Source organism: Tamandua tetradactyla, chromosome 8 (assembly GCF_023851605.1).
Source record: "Tamandua tetradactyla isolate mTamTet1 chromosome 8, mTamTet1.pri, whole genome shotgun sequence".
Lineage (NCBI taxonomy): Eukaryota > Metazoa > Chordata > Mammalia > Pilosa > Myrmecophagidae > Tamandua > Tamandua tetradactyla.
This window is the reverse complement of record NC_135334.1, coordinates 117,400,606-117,425,191: the sequence shown is the minus strand read 5'-3', so window position 1 is coordinate 117,425,191 and position 24,586 is coordinate 117,400,606. Positions and strand designations below refer to the sequence as shown.

The window sequence follows — 24,586 nt, the reverse complement described above, 5'->3', positions numbered from 1 at the left end:
TTCAAACACCTTTAAATCTGAAGTCACACGTTGTACTCTTTGAACACCATAACTTTCTTCCTTGGCCATAATTTAGTAAACTTTTTATAGATCCAGCTGGAAAGATTGTGTAAATTCAGAGGTAACATTTACCCCTAACAGTTCCTCCGAGTATAACTTAACTCGGTAAGTTCTAAAAAGAACTCTTTATAAAGACAGTGTTTCCAGGATACTATTGAAATGTTCCCTGAGGTTTGCTCCTACTTTGTTCCTTGTTACCGTGTTGCTTTGGCAGCTTGAGGCATTAAGGAAAAGTTACCTGTGGATTTAAATAGATTCACATTCAAATACTGGTCCCCGTGGTAGGTTAAATTAAATATCCTGCTTTAGATATATTCTTAATTTTTAGTCTTAAATTCCTGTGGGCGTGAATCTACTGTAAATAGGATATCTTGAAGGTATTATTTTTAGTTAATGTTTGGCCCAACTGAATAAGGGAAGGTCATAAACAAATTACTGGAGACCTTATAGAGAGAAAGTCATGGGGTAGAGTCAGAAGCAGGGGATCATGGACATTTGATGAGAAAGAAGAAGGCATCGCCCTGTGACATGAGACAAATTTCAAACCAATAAAATCTCAGCGATCACCAGGAGCTAGAATAGTATAGGCTTTAGGGAGACAGACTCACCTTGTAACACCTTGATTCTGGACCTCTCCTAGCCTCAAAATCATGAGGCAGTGATTCCCATTGTTCAAGCTAACCCACTATGTAGTATTTCTCATAGCAACCTAGTAAACTAAGATAGTCCCTCTCCTCCTCTTCGCTTTTCAATCCTGGGCATGGTTCTGAAATTCTTTGAATATCCATATCCTTATTTGAAGAACAGGCTAATATACTTAACCTTCAGTGTTATTTTGAGGATTAAGTAATTATATTAGAGAAAGGCTCCAATGTACAGGCCCTGATGCCTAAGAGCTCCATAGGTCTTGGGCTCTTGGACATCCTGATTTGGTTTTTCCACCTCACACCCAACTATTCCATCCATTCTCTGGGTGGTCTCCTCATCGACTGGAAACACCACTTTATAATTGCCCAAGAGCATGTGCCACAGCATGCGTTTTCCATACCTGTGAATATTATGCCTCAAATCTCAAGTCACCATATTCATTTTGGCAAAAGCTTTTCTGAAACCTGAATACTCTGGAGGATTGTGAATGAGACTAATTAGCAATCCAAGGATTGTCTCATGTTTGGCCTTTAGAAGAAGAGTCTAAATATTTGAACTTCCTATTGGGTATAAATTGAAGAAATGGGGGACATACAGTGTGTACTGGGCTCTATTTACTTTGTAATTATACACTAATTATAAGCCAGGCTCTGTGTTAATACTATTTTCATTTTCTCATTTCACCTGTACACCAATTCTATGAAGTAGTTCTTATTATTCTGCCCATCTCGCAAACAGTCAAGTTTGTTGACATTCAGCGAGCTCGGATAACCTGCTGTGTAGTTATGTGCATGGATGTTCCAGAAAGTATCTTACCTTTTTCCTGAGTACTTAAATTTAATGCTGCATGAACATACTTATAATGAAATTTTTGTGTGTACTCTAAACTATTTCATTAGCATAAATTCCTTCAAGTGAAATAGCTGGGATATGTGTTTTTATGGCTTCTGATAGGTATTGCCCTCTGGATAGGCAGTGTTCTTTACATAAGAGAATATTTGGTAGCTGTATTAGTCAGGGTCTAGGGAAACAGAACTAATAGGAGATATCTGTAAATATAATATTTCATAAAATTGTCTCACCAACTGTGGGAGTGCATGAGAACAAATTCCACAGGGCAGGACACAAGCTCACAGCTCCAGTGAAGGTTTCCAGTGAATCCTCCAGGAGATGCTGGCTGGCTGAAGTCAAGAGAGAAATCCTCACTTCTGACTTCTTTTTTAAAGCCTTTAACTGATCAGATTAAATGTCACTAATTACAGGAGGCACACTCCTTGGCCAACTGTAGATGTAATCAGCCATGAATGCAACCAACATGCTGATGATTTAATAAACCAGCCTTCTGATTTATTAACAGGCCGTGAAATGTCCTTTCAGCCATGGTAAGGTCAGTGCTTGCTTGACCAAACAACTGAGCTCCATCACCTGGCTAAGTTGACGCATGAACCTAACCATTATGGTAGCTTTCTTAAAAATGGCTCATTGCCTTAAGTAAAGATATTTAACATGTTATTGTAGTCCAAAATTCTTTACTCAAGAAAAAATAAAGGTTAATAAGCATGTTGGTGTGGAAATTTCACTTGCATTGTAGGATAACTGCTGCTTCATAAACAATTACCTCTGTAGTCATTAATTTGCACACAAAAGTCTCCAACTCCTGGAGAAGATAGTTTTTTTTAAACATTCATCATATCACAACTAAAAAGTTGGAGATTTGGTTAATCAAGAGAAATTTCCATATTTTAATGAAGAAATTAACATATGGCTTTTAGCAGCATGAAATACAAGATCTCTTCCAATTCTTTTTATGTGAAAGTTGATGTCTTGGATGTGATATTTAGTTTCCTTGAGGGAACAACATTTCTAAATAAGTGAGAATAGCTTTTCAGCAAAGAACAGCTTCCAAGTTGGTTAAAACTGGTTCAACATTCTGCTATAATCCTATGTTAATGCAAGTGTAGAAAAAATACATTTTCATGGACAATCTTTGGGACATATGCAATAGATGCAATATTGTCATTAAGGTATGAAATATAAGTACCTTAAAAATATAGTTTCCACTTACTTGATAACAAATGGACAAGTTTTTAGATGACAAAAATCAAGACAGACCATACAGTGCAACACAGAATATGTTTTATTGCAAGTTATCAACACACTTTGTGCACACATATATAAACCTGTGAGAAAAAGAACCTAAAAATCCATGATCACCTTTATTTTCAGTGTACATGAATCCATGGATTTGTAATATTTGGGAACCATAGAATTTTCACAAGCATTTGTATGGAAACAGCCTTTTAAGTTAGTTAACTCACAGAACCTAGAAATGAAATGACATTTGCCTTGGTTTGAAAGTCAGTTGGAGACTCAGTAAGGTGAATTCTGGTTACTAGAACTAATCCTTTTTAAGGATATAATATCTTCCTTGAAGATAACGTCTGAATTTTTCATGTTTAATGTTGAAAAACTTATAATGAAAGAGTGACATGGGAACAAAATGTATTAATTAATTTTCATTATAGTGATCATCATTTTTTCTAGGTGGTACCTTAATAGAGACTCACAAGGAGACTGGATACAAACAAAGCCATAAAAATGGGCAGAGCATCATTAATATTGCTAGAGAATTGGCAAAGGTATCATTATTAATCCAAATTTTTCATGTGCTCTGATAGTGTTTTGCATCTAGGAAATAGATGTTATGGTAAAGCACATTGGGGAGGCAATAGAGCTGCCTTTTTAATTTTTGCTTCAAATAAACACCAAGCTTTATAACCTTGGCAATGTATTTATTCAAACTATCCTGGGTTATGCTGTGTCTTACAACCAACTCCAATATCCCAGCGCTCTTAACAAAACCAAGTTTATTTTTCCTTCCTATTACATGTTCAAAGTAGATCCTGGGAAGTGCAATGGTGGCTCAATTGCAGAATTCTCACCTGCCATGCCAGAGACCTGGGTTCGATTCCTGGTGCCCGCCCATGAAAAAAAACAAAAAAAGGAAAGTAAATTCTAAAGGTCTCTCTTCTATACCTTATTCAGATAATCAGTAGTTCTCATGAACTTGAAGTTAAAGCCAAAGGCTTGATTTTATACAGGTTCAACAGTGTCACCAGAATATTTTATAGATGATACTGTGTAACACGTATTTCAACCTATCAGAATATGCATCTGGTCATCAGTGTTACTTTGAGAGATGCTAAGTCTGATCAGTGGGTTCAGTGGAGAGGGCCGAACCTTTCCGTCTTTCCAAATGCTTCTAGAACCCACTGATGATTGTGGTCTGAATCAGCTGTCTCATTAAAGTTTTCATAATGGTGATTTTCTAATTCTATTCTTCTATATTTATTGGCTGGAAATCTTTAGTAAAGAATAACTTCCTACTGTCAATCATGGCTCTTTGCCAAGAAGTTAATATCATACAGGGTCACAGGCAGGGTGCTCTTAATTCTCTTCCTTTTATTGCAATTTTTGGAGTTAAGATTGGGTACCCTAGCTACCTCCAGTAGTGGTTATGGTGAGGATGATTTGTGCTTTTGAGGGAAGGGTCAGAGAGGAGAGTGAGACAGAAGGGAAAGGATAAACAAAATGCATGGGAAAAGAAGGCAATTTATGTATCTTCTTGGCTAATGCTGGTCATTTCTTCATTTAGTCTGTGGTTTATCATTCTCTATTCTTGATTTCTTTCTAAATATCATCAGTTTCTATAAGTATTTACAGAAAGATTTCTATTGACAGAAACTTGAATAAGAAAAGATGTTGAGTACTGTTAGTAAGTAAGTTGAATAGGGATAAATTTTAAAAAATCAACAGTTGAGGATAAGCTACTCTAATAACTAGAAAGGCATGTTGTTAGAGATTGGTGGTTCCAATGAATGAGTACATCTCTGCTCCTTGTCTTTTCTTAAGGCACCTCCCTGTTTCTTCTGCTTTGCTGGTTACTAAAGGAAAATTGAACATGCTTTTGGATATATATTCAAAGTGGCAGGTGTGAAACATATTAGTGAGTATGTGTGTGTATGTGTGTGAGAGAAACATTTGAAACAAGGTTTTGGACTATGGTCCCACTTCCATTGAATTGGATTGGCAAGCAATCCTATTCAGCTACGTATCTCTCTAGTTGAGAATTAGATATTTGAATACTTTTATCCAGAGCTACTCCAACAGGATTATTCTGGGGTAAAAGAGACTTAAAGCATGAATCTTACAACTGAAATCCCTGACAGCAGTTTGAATTCCAGGTGAAGTAAAAACAATGTTAAATTCATTTATTTTTATTTATTGACTAAGTAATCTCTATAATTGAAATAAATAAATGCAAGTGAAATATATGTTATAGATTTACAACTCATATGCCTTCTGCAACAATCCCCAAGCTTATAGAAGGAGCAAAGTATCATTGACCGTTTCTTCTATTTTATGACCACATTCTTGGGCAGCAGAGATTATATCCAGACACCATCAATTCTTCAGCAATGGGGATGTGCAAAGCCTGTTACTTCTTCCCAGCCAAGACCCATGCATTCCACATTGTGCAATCATCCAAAATATGGGGGGTTTCTGAGAGTATTGATGTCCTTGCAGGAATTTCAAGGGAAATCAATAAGGACTTTGACAAATAAATATTTGATTTGGCACCTGGAACAGGGTAGATGATGAAAGATATTTGTTGAATTGTTAAATGATATGAACTCTGTACAAGTAGACTCATTCTTTCAGAATTAATCCCCTCTTGGAGAATACATATATACACTAAGAAGCTACCTTTCAGGAGTTTTGGTATAATTCTGCAATATTATACCTGAGACTCCAGATTATAGCAAGAAATCTGAAAAATTTGCCAATGGTGCTGCCTCACTGATAGTGAGGCTATGCACAATTCTATTTGGAATTTAAATGTAGCTATAAGATCATTACAGACCTTAGATATAAGGTGATGCAAATAGGAGAAGCATCTTTTACATATGGCTCAAATATAAGTCTTTAGTTTATGGGTTCCTTGGCTGTGATGCTAGCATGGCTTTGGGTAATAGGAGTAAAGCTGCCTCTTGAGACACTCAGTATGGTCTGATCGTTGGGGTGCAATGCCTCTAAGCCTCCCCTTTTTTGCAACTTAGATCTTGTACTTTTTGCTTCTTATCAAGGCCGCCTGCATCAAGACAAGCCAAACTTTTACTATTCCTCAAAAGAAGCCCTTAACAAGCCTAAAAAAAAGCCAGCATCCATGTTTTGGCTAAATATGTGTCTAGCAATAACTTTAAGCTTAACAATTATATTATTCTCTACTCAATAGTACATTTGTGAGTCTGAACTAGTGTCTACTAAGACATTTATTATGATATAAAAGAAAGATAAAATGCTAACACTTTAAGATATAGTTTAAAAGCCAAAAATGTCAGAACTAATTCCATTAACATCTGGTTTTCTTATGAAACTAAAAGTCATATGGCATCATATACATTTCCCACATATATAATATCAACATCATTTTTTTTTACCTACAAATGGGATTTCAAAAGTCTTAGAACTAGCATGTCCAAAGTTGCAGAAGTTTCTGTGTAGTAATAGCTATTTCTATCTCACGCTCTACTGTTTCTTCTTCAGAACTTTTCTTCCAATAAGCTAGCTTACAGTACACATGTAAACACCTGTCTTATTATTTTGGATACAAATGCATATGATTTTTAAGTCCAGTGTTTTGAATACCATTACAGAATAAATCAATCATTTCTACAGAGATTCTGTAGCAGCTATATGAGTTTATCATTCCATATCTGAAATATGTTTTTATACTATTTGGGTGAGGTCAATCTCCTGGAGGGAAAGAGACATTTTATTTAAAGTAGCATTAAAAAAGGAGTTAAAGAAGGAGAAGTAAGCATCTGCTAACATGCCAAATAATAATACTAGTAGATCAGATTATAGGTCTTCTCTATTAACTAACAAAAACTCAGTTGAGTTGATGTGCTGATTTTGGCCTGGAATGGCATTTGTAATGATGAATTTAGAATTATTATATGTCAAAGTTTATATGTCAATTTTGCTTCTAACTGAAAAAAAATGTTAGAAATCTTTTAAGGTGGTGGTCTAGTCATGGCCACCTTTCTTTGAATGTGACCCTGGGCAGCCACCTGTAGGAATGAGCCATCAAAATCATTTTCATCCCATAAAAACTGCCCCTCTCTGGTCACAGTTAATTGAAGGAGGTACAGGCCAACTCAAGACTGGGCAGTTTCATGTTTCTTTTGAAAATTTAGAATTGTATCTCAAAGACTTTTGTTAAGTTTTTCTGTGTAGTTGAACTGGAAAATAATAAAAGACTGTACTGCAAGACTTATCATCATTAGCAATATATGAAGAAAAGCAGAGGCAGTTAATATGAAGAGCAAGTAATAAAACTGAACCCCCCAAGAAGCACCAACATGATGTGCACATATTGGAAAACATGATGCAAACTGTTATTGGTAAAGTAGCCGCTTACTTCCAAAGCATTTCTAATTCTGGTTCCTATGCCTCAGAGGCAGGGCTTACAGATAAGAAAATGCCTTTAATATGATCAACCCCATATTATTGAAGTAAGTTTGAGCAGATGCTTGCAACAGGCAGGCCAAAGAGTATTTTCTCAGAAACATATTAAGTATTGCATACCTACTAACATTCAGAAAAAAAAAAAATCTGATAGCAATCCCATTCTCGCCCTATGTCCTATTTAAAGAAGGAAAAGAAGAAGGAAAGGGAGGGAGGAAAGAAGATGGAGGTCAGGGTTGGTAGTAAATAATTGCATTACATTTTGTTAAGTGCTGGAATAGCAGTTAATGTTAAATTGATAGGAGGGCTGGGGTTTGGGATGTGAGGATGAACTTCTCAGGACAGATGATATCTGAAGAGTCTTAGATGAGGAAGACATAACTAGACAAAGAAAGGAAAAAAAGGAGATCCCAAGAAGAGAGGAATTAGCACGAAGAAAAGTTCAGAAATGTGCAGGAAGGGGACTGCATACTGGGACAAAAGGCCAAAAAAGGCAAGATCAGTACCAGAGCAGAAGGACCTGGAATTCTCACCTAATATATTTGACTTCATCCCATATGCTGCAGGCAGTGTAACCGTGTCTCACTTTGCCAGAAACTGTCCTAATTTACTTTTGCCATCTTGGCATCTTGGTATAATTATTTATTGTACCTCTTCTTATTTTCAAGAGTATTAGGTAATATAGTACCCAATCACCCCACACATGGAAAGCTATTAAAGAGGTTTTACTGGAAAATACATAAATGAATATCTGGTTTAAAACTATCACTGAAGCCCACTAGTCAAACCCAGCTATGTCCTGTTTTTATAAATAAATTTTTATTGGAACCTAACCTTTCTAAATTGTTACTTGTTGTCTAGGTCTGCTTTCAGGCTTCAATGGCAAAGCTGAGTAGTTGCAATAGAGACTATATGGTCTGCAAAATGAAAAGTATTTACTATCTTGCTTTTTATAGAAATGAATTACTGATAGCAAATAGAGCAGATAAAACCAGAGGCAGGGGGTATTAATTAGATCATGATGCCTTTGTTTAATGGGAAAGTATATGCCTTTTTGATCCTCAATAATTTAGTTTTGGTACCAAGCAGCAGGTTTATTAAAGTATACATCTTAGAAGAGTAACATTTTGTTTTAGAAATCCTACTTCAGATGGGCAGAAATGTTTTCTTAGGAAACTTAAGTACCCTACAAAGGTGCTTAAAATATCACATCTACAATAGAAAAGTAATTTAATTTGAGATCTTCTTGTCTCAAAGTTTCTTGTCCAATAAAAACAGTAGAAGACTGTATCTGCTATTAAAAACCCAAACCAAATAAACCTCAGTTGTGAAAGTAATTGTGTGGAATGTCACACAAAATTAATATAAACTGTGGATCCTGAAACTGGCCTCACTAACATAAGTCACAAGAGCAATCAGTAACAGCCTCCATGCCTACCCCATCCCCACCTTTATTCTTGGGAAGGAACAACATGTGACACTTCTGGTATGTTTTTATTGCTCTGATCCAAAGCACCCAAAACCAATATATCTTGCCCTTAAAAGACTTGCAAAGACAGAGTGTTTGTGTATGAGTTGCTTGTGGCCTCAGAAATGAGTGAGACTTGTGTCCTAGATTTTAGTTATGTAGGATACACGATAACCAACAAGGAGTATATCCTGTTGAACTGAATTTAGCAATATTACATAATAAGAGAGAGAACTGACCCTTCTCATTTTATAAGAATTCTGTACAGATTATAAAGCAGGGGGATAGTATTTTATCTTAAGTTCCACCAAATCATGTGGGCAATATTCTTTGTACCTAGAGGTTGCATTATTTACATCTTGCAGATAGGAAGAGTTTTAGATGAATGGTATGACTTTTCTAAGGCCATGTAACTGGAACAAGTTCATGAACTTGGGTTTACATAATGCAATAACGTTGCTTATACTCTGATTTTTGTGCAAGGTCTTCCAGCTGGCTTACTTCTCACTATGTGCCTTTTAGCATTCATGGGCCTTAGTCTTGGACAGGGAAAAAAAATATTTTATTTGCACTCATGTCTAATTGAAATTTACCATTTCCACTAATTATGAATGTAGGCATTAAAAATACCTATGACTTTTTCTATCAAAAAAGATCAAATTTTCTAACATATTAGTTATGTCATATACTGCAAAATATGATTTACAGTCATCACATTGAACTTATAGTTATTAAACTCTTGATTGATGTTATTTAATGCACTAAGAATCATATATAATCTTATATCATAATTTTAAAAGATTTGATAATTAAATAGCAATAGCAATTATTTTATTTGTAATGCTATGCATTTTAGTTGTTTCATTTAAAATATTATTCCGAGAAAGAGTCCACAGGTGTCACCAAATTTCCAAAGAGGACCATAGCGTAAAAAAAAAAATTCTTGCTAATGTGAAATCAAGCTCTCCAGAGGGTTCACAATAACTCTTCAATTAGCTGTGGCTATATAAATGAATCACCCAGAATTTAGTAGCTTAAACCAGAAACAATCATTTTATCATTCTTTCTCATGGTTCTAGGATTTGCCTGGGCTCAGGTAGGTGTTCTTACACAAGGTGTCTCATGTTTTTGTATCCAGTTGGTGGTTGGAAGTGGAGTCATCTCTAAAGCCTCCCCAATCTCAGGTCTAACAGTTAAAATGCTCATAGGTGGCTGAGACTTCAAACGTGCTTGTTGACAGATAAATTGACATGTTCCAGCTTGGCTGTCTCACCTCATCATAGCTGAGTTCAACAATAAGCATCCCAAGAGATCCTGACAAAAGCTATGTGACCCTTATAACCTTACCTCAGAAGTAACATAGCATCATTTCCTTCGTAGTGCAGGCTTGTGCAGATTCAAGATGTGATCTAGACCCAAGTTCTAATAGGTGGAATGTCAATCTCACATTATCAAATAAATTGTGGTGGACAAAATATATTGTGGTGGCTCTCTTTGGAAAGCACAGTCTTCCAGAATGCCCCCAAATTTTCCATGCTTCTAAGTTTTTTCATAAAATATATTTTCTCTTCTAAATTCCTTTGTATATTTGCCTAATATATTCCTGTTTTTCCTTCAAATCCAAACCCTCCTTGAACAACTTCCCCTACACACAGGGTTAATTCCATTGGTTTGCGCGCGCGTGTGTGTATGTGGCTATGATAACCATTTGATCTTAAAACTGCCTTTATTGTGAGTTTACTTTTAAAAAATGTTTTTTTATTTGTTTGTTTATATGTTTTCACCTTTTACTTGATTGTGAACTCTTTGAGGATAATTTCAGTGATTTCCCCTTGGTTTCCCTCTCTGGACTGATTGCATAGTTGTACTCAATTAGCATATGTAGAATTAACAACTGCTCTTTCAAATAGGTTCTGCTGCCACCTCCCATTAGAACAAGTCTGTCATCTCTCTATGAGGTGAGTGGTGCTGTGTCAACAACAGGTACTCTGACACATCTTTGCATTTCTGAACATGCCAACCAGTTGTGTAAATAATTGGACTAGCACTTTTAGGTCTCAACAAGGGAGAGAATTTTATAGCAACATGTAAGGTTTTGTTCTTTAAGATTGTAAATTTCTAACATTCAAAAAGCTTGAATGTAACATATTTCTGAAAATTCCTTTTCATTGGGAAGCCAGTTTTCCAGGGACCATGTCAGGAGTGCCATCGAATGCAAGAGCAGAGAATGCTGGTTCAAGGCAGTGTCCAAAAATATTATTGAAAGCAATTAGAATAACAATGCCAGTGTTACAGGTCATATATTTGGTTTTGTTTTTATTGAGGTGAAAATCATATAATAAAATTAAGCATTAATGATTTAAACTACAATTCAGTAGCACTTAGTATATTTACAATGTTGTGTAAATTATTACTTTTTCTACTTCAAGACTGGGTTATTTTTATAACCCCAAGAGGGGAGTTCATACCCATTAAGTAGTCATTCCCTATACCCTCTCCCCAAAACCCTGGCAACCACCGATATGCTTTATTTTTGTATGGATTTACATATTCTGTGGATTTCATGTAAATTGTATCACACAGTTCGTAATCCTTTGTGTCTGGCTTCTTTCACTTAGTGTAATGCTTTTGACATTCATCCACTTTATAGCATACATCAGTACTTCATTCTTTTATATGGCTAAATAATATTCCACTAAACGGATATACTACATGTCGTTACTCATTCATCAGTGGATGGGCATTTGGGATGTCTCCACCTTTTGGCTATTGTGAATAGTGCTTTCATTCAGTGATGTGTGCTCAAAGAAGTTTCTGACAGGGTAGTTTACAGACATGGTTTTTGGAAGCCTTCAACAGAGTCAATATCCGCTCTGTTGAAAGATGTGAGGCTCACAATCAGCCATGAAGTAGCAACAGTTCCATCTTCTATTTCCTTCTTTCCACAATTATAGAATGAGTTTAAGGAGACAACTCTAGCTCAACGGATTCAAGTGACTTCTCTGATTCTTCCTGAGACTTTATGTGACTAACACCATCCCTGCCTCCAAACAAAGACAGAGGCACATCACAACATTGTTGTAAACCTGATTTATTTATTTCTCTAAAATAAATCAAGATGCTTAGATAAAGCAGATGAAATATTGAGCCATGAGTCGAGGATCAAAAATATAAGATTATTTTAAAATACAAGCCACTCAGGTTGTGTGGCTTTTTGACACAATGCAAGTGATATGTTGAAAAGGAACCAAAAAAGTTCATGAGAGATGCATTTCAAATCCTGGTGAGGGAGAAAAAATGAACCTTGCTGGGAATCAAGGTTTACATGAATATCAAAAAGGAGGAAGATGGATAATCATTGAGACTCACTTGAAACTCTGGCTATTTGACAAACTGTTTTTATTATTATTATTATTCAAAACAAAATAGTAGGCTGGTTCATGAGAAGATCCAAGTCAGGGAATTCATAATATTTGCTGAAGAATATGGAGGGGTCTCTGTCATGAGAAAATACAGGTCAGGGTAAGGTGTTCTCCTGGTTCTAAGAATGGGAGGTTGATTTGAAACAAGCATTTACATTAGATAGAAATAATGATGCATCTCCCTGTTGAGAAAGACATTTTCACAAAACTGGCAGAGGTCAATTTGGAAAGACACAGGTGTGACTTAAACTCACTACCAAAAATAGTAGCAAATTTTTGCTGAGAAGGAGCCAGGCTGCAATGCTATCCTAGAAGAATAGGATGCAGGTAGTTCCCTTATTAATTCATCAAACGAGGGATTTTATAAGCAGTGCTCATTTTTGCTAAAAAGATGACCAGAGCATGCATTTTATTTCATTATCTGGGGGTATTTGAATTTTGACTCTGGCTCCAAGCAACCAGAAATATGAATTTTGTATACCCAAGTGACCTCATTTGTAACCCCAAATAAATAAAGAATTAATAAATAAAGTATAGGCTTTAACATCTTTAGAATTAGACTGATAGGCATAGTAGCAGTTTTATAGAAAAGATGTTTTTTTTTAAATATTTCTTTTATGTAAATATTTTTCCTGGTTTGCAAAATTTTGAATAGATATTCTTCATCATTTAATTGTAATCTTGTGAACTAAAAATAAAAAGCTCCATATAAATGCTGCCATTTTAGACCAAGTCTATCTTTATTGCATTAGAGAATGTAGGGAAAAGGATTTCTAAACGGATTATTTTGTAGAAATATGATTTAAGTGATTTTTCTGCATTAATGAATGAATTAGTTCAAAGAATAAACTGAACCACCCTTTTACACCTCAGTAATGTATTACATTTCATAAAGAATTAAGCCTTTTAAGTAAACTTTCATATGGTAGTTTCTAATGGGATTTGCATGTTTAATAAATTATTTGTGTATTCTCAGGGGTCTAAGGGATACATTTGTCCCATCGCATACTCAGTAGACCAGATTCTCTAGAGATGACATCTGGGCATTTATACTTTCCAGGAGCTCCACAAGTCAGTTTACTATGTAGCCAAGTCAAAGGATCCTGGAAGTCATACATAGGGCTTTTATTTCCAAATTCTAGCACTTTTTCCACAATTGTAGCATTTGGGGTAAACAACCTTCTAATGGGGAAAAAATGCTGTGAAGGACATCATTTCCCAAAATATGGGGGGGCACAATGTGATATAAAGCAGAGGAAATAATCCCCAAGCTTTATTCTTCTCAGAGTACAGGAGTGTTCTTGTTTTTCATAGCCCATTTCGATAGGACAGCCTACAGGGAGCAGATTTTGGGGCAGCTGGCCAAAGCATAATGGAAAAATGCCTCAAAAACCTTAAAACAATGTTTGTTTAAATTAGTTGTGGCCCAACTATGTACAGAAGAAACCCTATACAGCTTGATTCTGAGCAATGAGATTCATTTTTAAAATGTGGAAATATGAGGGAGTAATCCCGATGCAATAAATAAATCTTTATCACCTTGTTCAGAACTGACAGAAGATGGTTTTAATCCCCTTGGAAAGAACCAAGTTCTCATATTGTGACTTTTCTCTGTGATTTTACTTCCAAATCTTTAATCCAGTAATGGTCAACTGGCCTATGCCACAGCTGATATTGGTCCTTCTAGAGTAAATTTAAATAATGCAAAAATAGTACTCGTATATGAATCATATTCTACCCTGTCATGTTGCAACAACCGGTTGCTAAAATATAATTTTCACAAATTTCACTGTGATGGCAATTTACTGCCTTGTATTCTTCTCATAAGAAACATGAAACTGGGATTATGTTTACTAGAAGTGCATAATTCTAAAGAAGACATCAATGAATTCAAAAGACCTTAAAAGCATTTAGCATTCAATTCTCCCTCCAGCTTTACCAGTAATGAATACTAGGCAGAGGAACAGGAGGAGTAAAATCACCCAAGCACATGAACAGATACTACTGCCTTGATTACCCAGACCATTTTACGTAGCAGACCACTATTGAATCAATAAAGTATGAGAATTTGAAGCCAGGACTCTCTAATCTTGAATATGAGTGCTTAACTACACTGTGAAACTGTCATTACCATTTATTTTCAATACCATGTTTTCAGGAACTCAGGTGAGATATATTTCTTCTCATCTGCATCATTACCATAATTTGAAAGTTAACTTGTAACAAATAATAAACAGACCTGATGATAGATTATGTTTTCAAATCAACAACAACAAAAAAAAGTTATTGGTTTTTCTTTTTTTTTTGGTGGGGGGTGTCTGTCACTAATATGGGGTAGGGAGATGAAACTAGCTGATGTTCTGGAGAGGATAGGCCCTCTAGGTTTTGGGACTTATTAGGTCCAGGGACCCTTCTGGAGGTTGTAGGTTTCTGGAAAGTTACTCCAGTGCATGGAACCCTTGTGGATTCTTATATATTGTTGTAGGTGTTTGTTCTTTAAGATTGGCTGGGATTGTCCTGGTTGTGGTTTGGCAGGTTCTTGCTTTTAATACCTGGTAGACTGAATGCAGTCATGAAAATCTTTGTGATTCTGAGTCTCAGAATGAGATACACAGTGAAATGAAAATGAGATGATATATATATATATATATATATATATATATATCATGTTGTAGAACACACATGTGTTTGTGTTTTTACGTGTCCATATAGACAATAGAATATATATTTCATGTCACAGTGTACAGACCTTTCTTGATCTTCATTAGAAACTCAAACTTCAGAGAGAGCCAATATTTTGTTAGTTTCAGTGTTTTTTTTCAGGGTTAAACAAATGTGTGCAATTTACCATATCTGATGGAGATATAGGTATACAGCAAAATGTTGAAGTGGAAGTCTACAAAAGGAGCCATTTTGATAGCAGGGAGTCCAAAATTACTTCCCTTACAAAAAAGAATATATAGAAAAATGTATGGAACATCTTGAGTGCTCAAAAATTAATGGGGATAATGGGAAATTCTTGGCATCACTGGAAAATCTGCTTTGACTTTATCAATGAACCAATAATGAGCTTATAATCTTTTCTTCCAATATAGAATTACATGATTTGTCCTAGAATATTTATTCTAGATTGTTAGGTAAGCAGAAAGAAAAAAAAAATGTTTGCCATGCTTTTGTAACTTTCAGTTAATTTTACATATACCATAATTTGCAATATAGCATCTGCATGCCAGTCAATACCCAAACCCCATAGCACCCACATACCTCAGACATGGCAGCTGTCTCTTATTAAGACCATTGATTGTCAAGGTGTAGTGAAAATGAGATGAGAGTTAGGTATGGAATTATTTTAAAAGCTAGAAAAAATTCTGCAGATATAAGGGGTTATTCATATTTTTACATAACTTGACCTGTTTCTACATGCTTTATTACTTGGTTATTGTGCTGGTTTGAAAGGATGTATGTCCCCTAGAAAAGCCATGTTTTAATCTAAATCCCATTTCATAAAGACAGAATAATCCCAATTCAATACTGTATGTTTGAATCTGTAATTAGATAATCTCCCTGGAGATGTGATTTAATCAAGAGTGATTGTTAAACTGGATTAGATGACGACATGTCTCCACCCATTTGGGCAGATCTTGATAAGTTTCTGGAGTCCTATAAAAGAGGAAGCATTTTGGAGAATGAGGGAGATTCAGAGAGAGCAAAGCAGAACGACATAGCCACGAGAAGCGGAGTCCACCAGCCAGAGACCTTTGGAGATGAAGGAAGAAAATGTCTCCTGGGGAGCTTCAAGAAACAGGAAGCCAGGAGAAGAAGCTAGTAGATGACGCCATGTTTGCCATGTCCCCTTCCAGATGAGAGAGGAACCCTGACCTTGTTCACCATGTGCCTTTTCAGATGAGAGAGAAACTCTGACTGTTTACCATGTGCCTCCTCACTTGAGAGAGAAACACTAAATTTCATTGGCCTTCTTGAACGAAGGTATCTCTTCCTGGATGCCTTCAATTGGACATTTCTATAGACTTGTTATAATTGGGATATCTTCTTGGCCTTAGAACTGTAAACTAGCAACTTATAAATTCCCCTTTTTTAAAAGCCATTCTGTTTCTGCTATATTGCATTCCTGCAGTTAGCAATCTAGCACAGTTATACACACATTTGAGAATGTCAGCTCCTTGAGGAAAGTGACTTTATCTTGTACAAGGCTATTCCTTGTGCCGAGCCTTGTCCACAGCAGATCTTCAACAAGAATAGTAGTTGATGTCTTCATTGTTGAAAGCTAATAGAGAGGTCAGTGTGCAATTTGTGAATCTGTAATCTGTTTCAGTCTTATCTTTTTATCTCCTGGAAAACATTAGGTTGAGTTTGCTTCAGGTAGTCCTACTATGTGCTTATAGTGCGATCAGAGGTAAACATTTTTAACTTTTTCCTATCTCACTTTCTTTAACTCTAAATGGAGAAAATACCTCTGCTCTCTACAGGGTATTCTTTATGACTAAATAGATAATGTGTTTAAAAGTATTTATAAGCTGTCAAGAGACTTCCAGAGGTTATCAGTAACCCTAACTAAGCCAAAGAAATACAAGGGACAAAGCAAATGTCTATGTCCCTGAGACCAAAATACTTTGAGAACATCAAAAACTTTCTTTCTTCTCTGTGACTTACCTAAGTCAGTATAAGGGGAAGGGGTTGAGCATAGCCCTGAAACAGTCTCTTAAATACAATTATTTATATAATTTTCTTTTTGTCTTGAAAAAGATATAGAACAAATCATTTCTAGACTCTTCAGTTGTAGTTTTGATTATATATTTCGTAGTACAGATGTAATCCCAAGAGATGATCAAACATTAAATTTTAAAGTATTGACTCTGCTTGGAAAGTAAGCAGTCCCCCCTCCTTGAAACTTGGTGGCGGATGGTCCTTGAATGTTGTACAGGGAGATGGGAAGATATGGGAAGAAACTTCTCTCCTCTAGAATGTCAGTTTGGATTTAAGGCTTCAGAGATAAATCTTCTCTAAAGCTTATAATGGAAATTCCCATCTGAGTTTTCATGTGCACTCCCAAAATGGCACGTTAATTCTGTGGGTGTAAGAGGAGTTTCTGCCACAAGGATGAGGACACAGAGGCTTCTCAAGGTGAAGTCCTGATCCTCTGATTTGGTTCTTCCTAATTCAACTTAGTCAAGGTGAATTTTTCTCTAGGAAGCAGACAAAACAGCTGTTTCGTTCATAACCAAGTTCTCCAAACAGTTATTTCGTAGGCCATTCCTAGACTATGGGAACAGCTTTTATATAAAATGCTCCTTGATAATTATGTTCATGATAATAGGCATTTTACCTGTACCAAAAACAGAAAAAGAAAGAAAAGACCCTCAAGGGTATCCTTTCTTCCTAAAACAAAATGGTGAGCATCATGGACTTTGTTTTTCTGCCCTAGAGTAATTCTTCCCACTATCCTCCAGAGGATGTCAAAAAATTCAATGAACTTCAAATATACTAGAACAACATTCAGATTTTCTTTGAAAGTAGCTATGATGAACACTTGTTCTTTAAAAAAAAGGTCAGACTAGGTTAGTTCTTGAGGTCAGACTAGGTTAGTTCATTAGTTCATGCAAAATCCAGAGGCAACTGAGTAGCAATCATTACAATGTCTTTTGATTATTTTGATTTAAATCTTCATTCAAAAATGAATCCCCTTCTAAAACTTTACCTTTCTATTTGGATGGAGCACAAAGATTCAACAAGAGGATTGAAAGTCATTGTTACCATACTATAGGTCTCAAAAACTTCAGCAGCAGTCTTTGGTTTGGTTTAACTCTTGTTTAAGATCTTCAGAGCTTCCAGAAGGTACTCCAGCAATCAGATGAGCTGCAAATCTCCACTACCGGGTGGTAATGTCTCCACATTGCATGTAATTCCCAAAGAGCAGTGTTCTTGTATTGCAGTACTCAGGTTTACCCAACTCAGAGAGGAAAACCCCAGTGCTCTGAGATTCATTGTAAAGCAACACATCTGTTTTGGGGAAGGTAGGCATCAATATTCTGTTACTTGCTATTGTTGCATTTGAAAGAGGGTGATGAGCAAGAGTGAAACAGTGCTTGATGAAGGCAAGAAACTTGCTTCACTCTGCTTAGTTAGCATGACATCAAGGCACTGGAGAACAATATCAACACCTTCACTGGTAACTTGAACAGTGTTTTATAGAGATGTGTACAGAACTTCATTGGGTCAATATTTAGAACATCACTGTGCCAGTTTGAAACTATTATGTACCCCAGAAAAGCCATGCTTTAAACTTGATCCAATCTTGTGGGACCAGACCTGTTGTTTAGGGTGGAAACTTCGATTGGATTGTTTCCATGGAGGTGTGACACACCCAAATGTGGGTGTGGTCTTTTGATTAGATGAAGATATGATGCCACCCATTCAAGGTGGGTCTTGATTAATTTACTAGAGTCCTTTAAAAGGGGAAATATTTTGGAGAAAACTCAGATGCAAACACTTGGAGAACAGTTGCTTCAGAGTTGACAGAGATACAGATATTTGGTGATGAGATACTTGGAGTGCTGACAGAGAACAGATGCCTAGACATGGGTAGAACCCAGCAGACATTGCCATGTGTTTTCCCATGAGAGGCTAAGCAAGCCAGAACCCAGATTGTATCTCAGAGGAGCTATATGAAGGCCCGTAGGCACTTAGAAAGAAAACTCCTGGGTTCAGAAGCTTGAAGCAATGGAACCAGAAACAAGGAGAAGCAGAAGCCAGCCATGTGCCTTTCCATGACAGAAAATGGCCTTTCCTGAGTCAAGTTCTCTTTTACTGGATGCCTTAGTTTGGACATTTTTCTGGCCTTAGAACCATAAACTTTTAACTTAATAAAGTTCCTTTTTAAAAGCTGTTCCAGTTCTGGTATGTTACATTCCAGGAGCTTTAGAAAAATCAAAGCAATCACCCTGGCCAGAAGGAATATGAAAAGCAGTGTGGGCACAGTGAAAGCTTTCTAAAGTAGCTGAACTCACTAGACTCAATAAGAGTATGTAGAACTATTAATAAATCATTAAAAAATTTATAAGGTGAGGAAATTTGGCAAGACCTTTTAGAGCTGCAAGCAGGAGAGGTGCCCTCTGGGCCTTCTTGAATATTCTGAAATAGATAACAAACACAATGTTCAGAGTCTCTGTGTACAGTTTACATTTTCTATCTGTACTCTCTGAAGCTTCTGTCTCCCAAAGCTCTCACTCCAGTTTCTCTTCTGCTTTCTTCCATCTTCTCTGCATTCTTGATAGAGTTTTTCTCTTTTCCTTGAAAATCATAAACTTTTTTTTTGTTTTATTAATGTCCTCTGTGTCCTTTTTCACTTCTATTTCATTGATCTTTGGCACAAGAATGTCTTTAACATCTCAGGCCTTACTTCATAATTTCTGTCCTTCACAAAACCAGAAATTGCTTTAATTACATCAAGAGAAGCTTGGCCTAATCTATCTTGTTTAAAGAACTGCTTCACTGCTTCACAATATATTTCAGATATCTATTTTGACATGTCATTCATGAGAGAGACAATCAATACTATGATGATGTTATGAAAGTTAAAATGAGGTAGTGCCACCAACAGCTCACACAGGCTCTTCCCAGTCACTTCTGCCAGTCCTTTACATGCCTTTAAGGAAACTAAGTTACTTTTCTTCAATTTTGTTTCTAGTCTTTAACCAGTTCCTCCAGATTTTCCAAATAAAATTTGTATTGGCTAACCAGGCCTTCTTCAAATTCTTTCAATTTGGGGTCTTCTTTGTGGGCCTTGGTAGATTTTTCTGTGTCTGTTAGGGTTCAGATTTTATATGAATGAATGATGTCTTTAAATAACTCCATCAGAGAAACTATCACCAGCTTTCAAACTGTAACAGTCATCCAGGATCCTGTTCCAACAGCATGGAACAGAATTCTTTCAATTTTTAAGTATCACTCTCTAGATCTGATAATATGGCAGATGCCAAGGCTGCAATATATATTTTCTTCTCCTGTAGTTTCTTCTTCCTCTCAAGGAAATGTTCTTCTATGGTCAACTCTCAAATGGGCTCTTCAATTATATCTTCCTCATGAGCCTTCTCTTCTTCTTGACCTTCATCTTTGTTACTGTCAATACCTGACTTTTCCCTGTTCTGTGGGATTTTAATACTTTTCTCTTTGATAGGAAGCAAGTGAATCAGGTCTTTCTCTGGTGCAGTTTACATAGTTCTTGGTATTTTTCATATTGTTCTATGATGCTCTCATGCTTTCTTTCTTGGCATGTACAGACTAACTAGAAAAAAGATCTCTTGCTAGAAAAGATGTTCTTTGTCTTAACTCCTTCATTAGCTGTAAGTCATCTTCATCTGTCTTATCTAAAGGAAGGGCTTCCCCTTCTTCTTTTCCTCAATCCTTTTACCTAATTGGTTTTCCTTTGGTTCTTCCAATGGCATGGGCTTCTTAGAGACAGCAACTTTACAGCTTGCTTTAGTTTCCTCTTCTTTTCCATACTTCGTGGAAGTACTTTGTTGTTTAAATTGCTCATTTTTTGGCTTGTTTTCAAGTATGACCTTACTAGTTTTTAGCAACTTCTGAAAGCTTGCTATCTGTTTTTTATTTCTTCTTTCCTTCATCCTCAAATCTGAAGGGAATCATGGCCCAACAGTTTCACCAGGAGTAGAGATAATCTAAAATCCAGTAAAGCATACCTAAATGCAGATGTGGTGATACTTTGCAAGCCAGAAGCTGCCTCCCCTCCCCATCCTCTCGCACCAGAAGTGGGAGAAGGGAACTTCCCTCATGGTGAAGTTTATATATGCCTCCTTCACCAGTAGACACCTATGTGCAGTAACCATGCCTGTAATGTCAGTGGTCTCAAGACAAGCCTCACAGGCTTCTTTAAAACCAGGTGGCCACTCTCCAGCAATTCCCATATAAATATTATGGAGCCATCCCTGTCTGTTTCTCTAGAGGTTGCAAAACAGCCAAGGGGAAGGACATGTCATAAGCTAGTATGAGCTTCTCCCATTGGATCATGCAAAATGCCAAAGTAATGTGGGTTTCCAGAGCCATTTCCCTGGTGCATTGCCCGAGTGACATTATCTAATGAGCATGCCAAATGGGGTGAGGCAAGATGAGGTGCACATCAGGTGCACTTGTCATGGATGCAGACCTCTGAAAGACTGGCTTTCAAGTCTGACTTGCAAATTGGACATGCCCGTCACTTTGGATTAGCTTCCAATTTAAATTCAGCTGTTGTCATATCCACCTTAGCATCATATGCATTCTGATGCAAGGCCCAGAATAAAATTTTAGCCCCAGAAAATCATCTCTGTTAACATAATTCTAGGAAGCAACTTTGGTGGGATGTAATGAACCATACTTCAAATACATTGCTTTAGCAATAGACCAAGTTTCTTTATTCCAAAATTGATTTATTTCAAAAGTTTGAGCAGTCTATACTACCAGAGATCTGAACTTCCTTTAGCTCACAGAAGAATAGTATCAATAATAATTCCTTAAGATAAACAATATTCATAGGTTTTCTCATTAAATCCTCAGAGTCACACCTAGAATGGATATTATTGCATATTTATAATTGAAGAAATAAGGGCTTGACTTTACTTGGCCAAACTTTCATGCTAGTCAGTAGTAGGCTAAAGATTCAGACCCCCATCTTGCTAATTCCAAAGCCCACTTTCAGTTGTTTACTTTACTGTAGAAATATATATAGTACAGTGATTAGAATGGCTGTAACTTATTCAGTACTTGGATTACTGAAAGAAGGCTGTGTTGGTGAACAAGGCAAATAGTCCCCAGCCTCAACTACCTTACAATCTAATTGAAAAAGGCAAGTCAAGTGATTAAAGTGTGATAAGTTTTGAGAGGTAAAGGATCAAGTATTCTGGCTTCATATGACAAATGAATTTAACATATTCTGTGTGGGACTATATCCTGTCAAGACTGAAAGATGAATGGTAGAATTTGGCCAAAGTGGAAGGAGAGGGAAGGGGGAAGAAGAAGAGACAGTTCAAGCAACGGAAATGGCAAAGAATCAGAGTTGAAGAAACACACAGGTTACTAAAGAAAATGATAGAAGGCCTGTGACACTACAGGAAAGGGAACAAGGAGAGGTTGATGAAATTGAAAGCTTTAGAAGGAAATGCAGGTTCGGTTGTAGAGCTCGATATAAGAGTGTCATTTTGCTAGACACTGTGCAAAAATAATAATTATTCTAATCCTCACACTAACTTTACAAGTAAAGTATCATCATATCATTTTCCCTATAGAGAAGCCAAGGCTCACGGAGCTGATGTGTCCCAAACCACATCTACTTGACGCCAAAGTTCTTGATCATTGATGTCTTTTCACTTAGCTACACCAATTGACACAGTCAATGAGTAAAATTACCTTCCTGTTTGGTTTTTACTTCAATACTAATGATGACCCCAACCACATGCCTAGTCAATTCATTTTGTGATGACAAGTGGGATCGTGCAGTCCTATTTACGGCATAATTGGAAATGTACATGATTTCTGGGAAGCTATACAACCAAGGACAACATTAACATTTAATGTTTCACTCACATTTATACAACTTTGTAGATTTGACATTTTATACTTCGTTGACCTTTTTGGATTGTTAAAAGAAAATATTTTTTCTGTCTTCCTTTCCTTCTGTTGAATGAAAAGAAAGTCAAGTTTATTAGTATTTTGAAAGAAAAAAGATAAAACCATGTTTCTTACTACTTTTTTTGAAAAGTAAAACTATCCTGGGCTCTCAACCAGAGACTTCGGGCTGCTCCATTATTGATCTGTGCATTCTATAAACAGATCAGACCATATGCATATGTCCAAATTGGCAAGGACTCACTTATAGTCTTTGCCTTTTATACTTTTATTTGTGCTTTCTGCTACAATCTCACACAGATAATTTAGTTGAATAAAATCTCCATATTTCATGCAATAGATTAAAAATACTATGGTTTTATTTTCAAAACCTTATTCAACACTTTGTAATTATTTTGCAGTCTTTCTAGATAACCTTCACTTCTCTCAGAAGAGTAGTTATGCATCTAATCATGTATTTTAAATTAACCCTTTGAATTTCTCCTACTAAAATGCAACTTAATCTTTATTTCTACCTTACATTCTTTATAGAAGGAAAAAAAAACATTTACCAACCAAAGTTGGAATTTTTAATTTTTTTTCTTCTAGATATCTTTCTTAAAGTTTTCTTTCTTTGGATTAGAACCAAGTTTCATGCTTTTCTCTCAAGCAGCCCACCTGTTGGGAATTTAGGAATGGCTTTTTAAAATTTTTTATCACTTCTTTTTAGGTTAAAAATTTACTTGAACCAGATGGTGGTTTAAATAGCCATATCATCTTTTATCTTATATAGTATTGTGTAACTTATCTTTTACACATGAAAGTGGCTATGGGCTGAGTGTAGTGAGCATGGAAAACTTGTTGAAAAACTAAGAATCTAGAAATATGACCTATTAAATACCTCAACTCAGAAAGAACAAAGGTGGTATATTTCATTTACCTGTGCTGATTAATTATCAGTGGCTTCCTAGAACACTAGCTAAGAAGTTTGGCCACGTCTGTGCCAAGTGTGAAAGAGTACCATGGTCCATTTGTAAGGTCTGCATTGGCTGCAGAATAAGGGAAAGGGAGCTTCCATTATTCAGTTTTGCCTTAGCTGCATGGGGTTGTTCTGAATCAAAAATGGGCATACCTTTTCTATTAAGGGCCAGATTGTAAATACCTTAGGCTTTGCAAACCATATCATCTTTGTTTTAGTTTGTTAATGCTGCTGGAAATGCAATATACCAGAAAAGTGTTGGCTTTTATAAAGGGAATTTATTAAGTTACAAGTTTACAATTCTAAAGCCATAAAAATGTCCAAACTAAGGCATCCAGAAAAATATATCCTGATGCAAGTCAGGGTCGATGACATTCAGCTAGGAAGGAACATGGCAACATCTGCCAGCTTTTTCTCCCAGCTTCTCATTTTAATTGGTTCCCCTGGTAGTGTTTTCCTTCTGAATTTCCAAACATCTCTATGACTCTGAAGCTTTTTCCAAAATGGTTCCCTTGAATGACTCCAGTAAGCAACCCAGCTTGAGTAGGTGGAGACACATATCCGTGGAAACTACGTAATCAAAAGGTCCAACCCACAACTGGATGGGTCACATCTTCATGGAAACAACTTAATCAAAAATATCCCACCCTAAAATATTAAATCATGACTAAAGAACCTGGCTTTTCAGGGTACACAACCATTTCAAACTGACAACTACTCAGCTCTGTGGTTATAATGCAAAAGGAGATGTAGAGAATAAATGAACAGGCATGCTGTGTTACAATAAAAGTTTACTTACAAAAATAGTTGGTAGTTTTAATTTGGCCCAAGGGTCATAGTTTGCACACCTCTGGTATAAAT

At 36.2% G+C, this 24,586-nt stretch overlaps 1 long non-coding RNA gene and 1 pseudogene across 1 annotated transcript in view; one reads left to right on the top strand and one right to left on the bottom strand.

Annotated features, from left to right (window-relative positions):
* Window positions 1-24,586, top strand: part of LOC143643761 (uncharacterized) — a 313,677-nt gene that overhangs the window by 15,233 nt on the left and 273,858 nt on the right. The gene's annotated exons all lie outside the window — the stretch shown is intronic.
* LOC143643760 (nucleolar complex protein 3 homolog) lies at window positions 17,743-20,771 on the bottom strand (annotated as a pseudogene).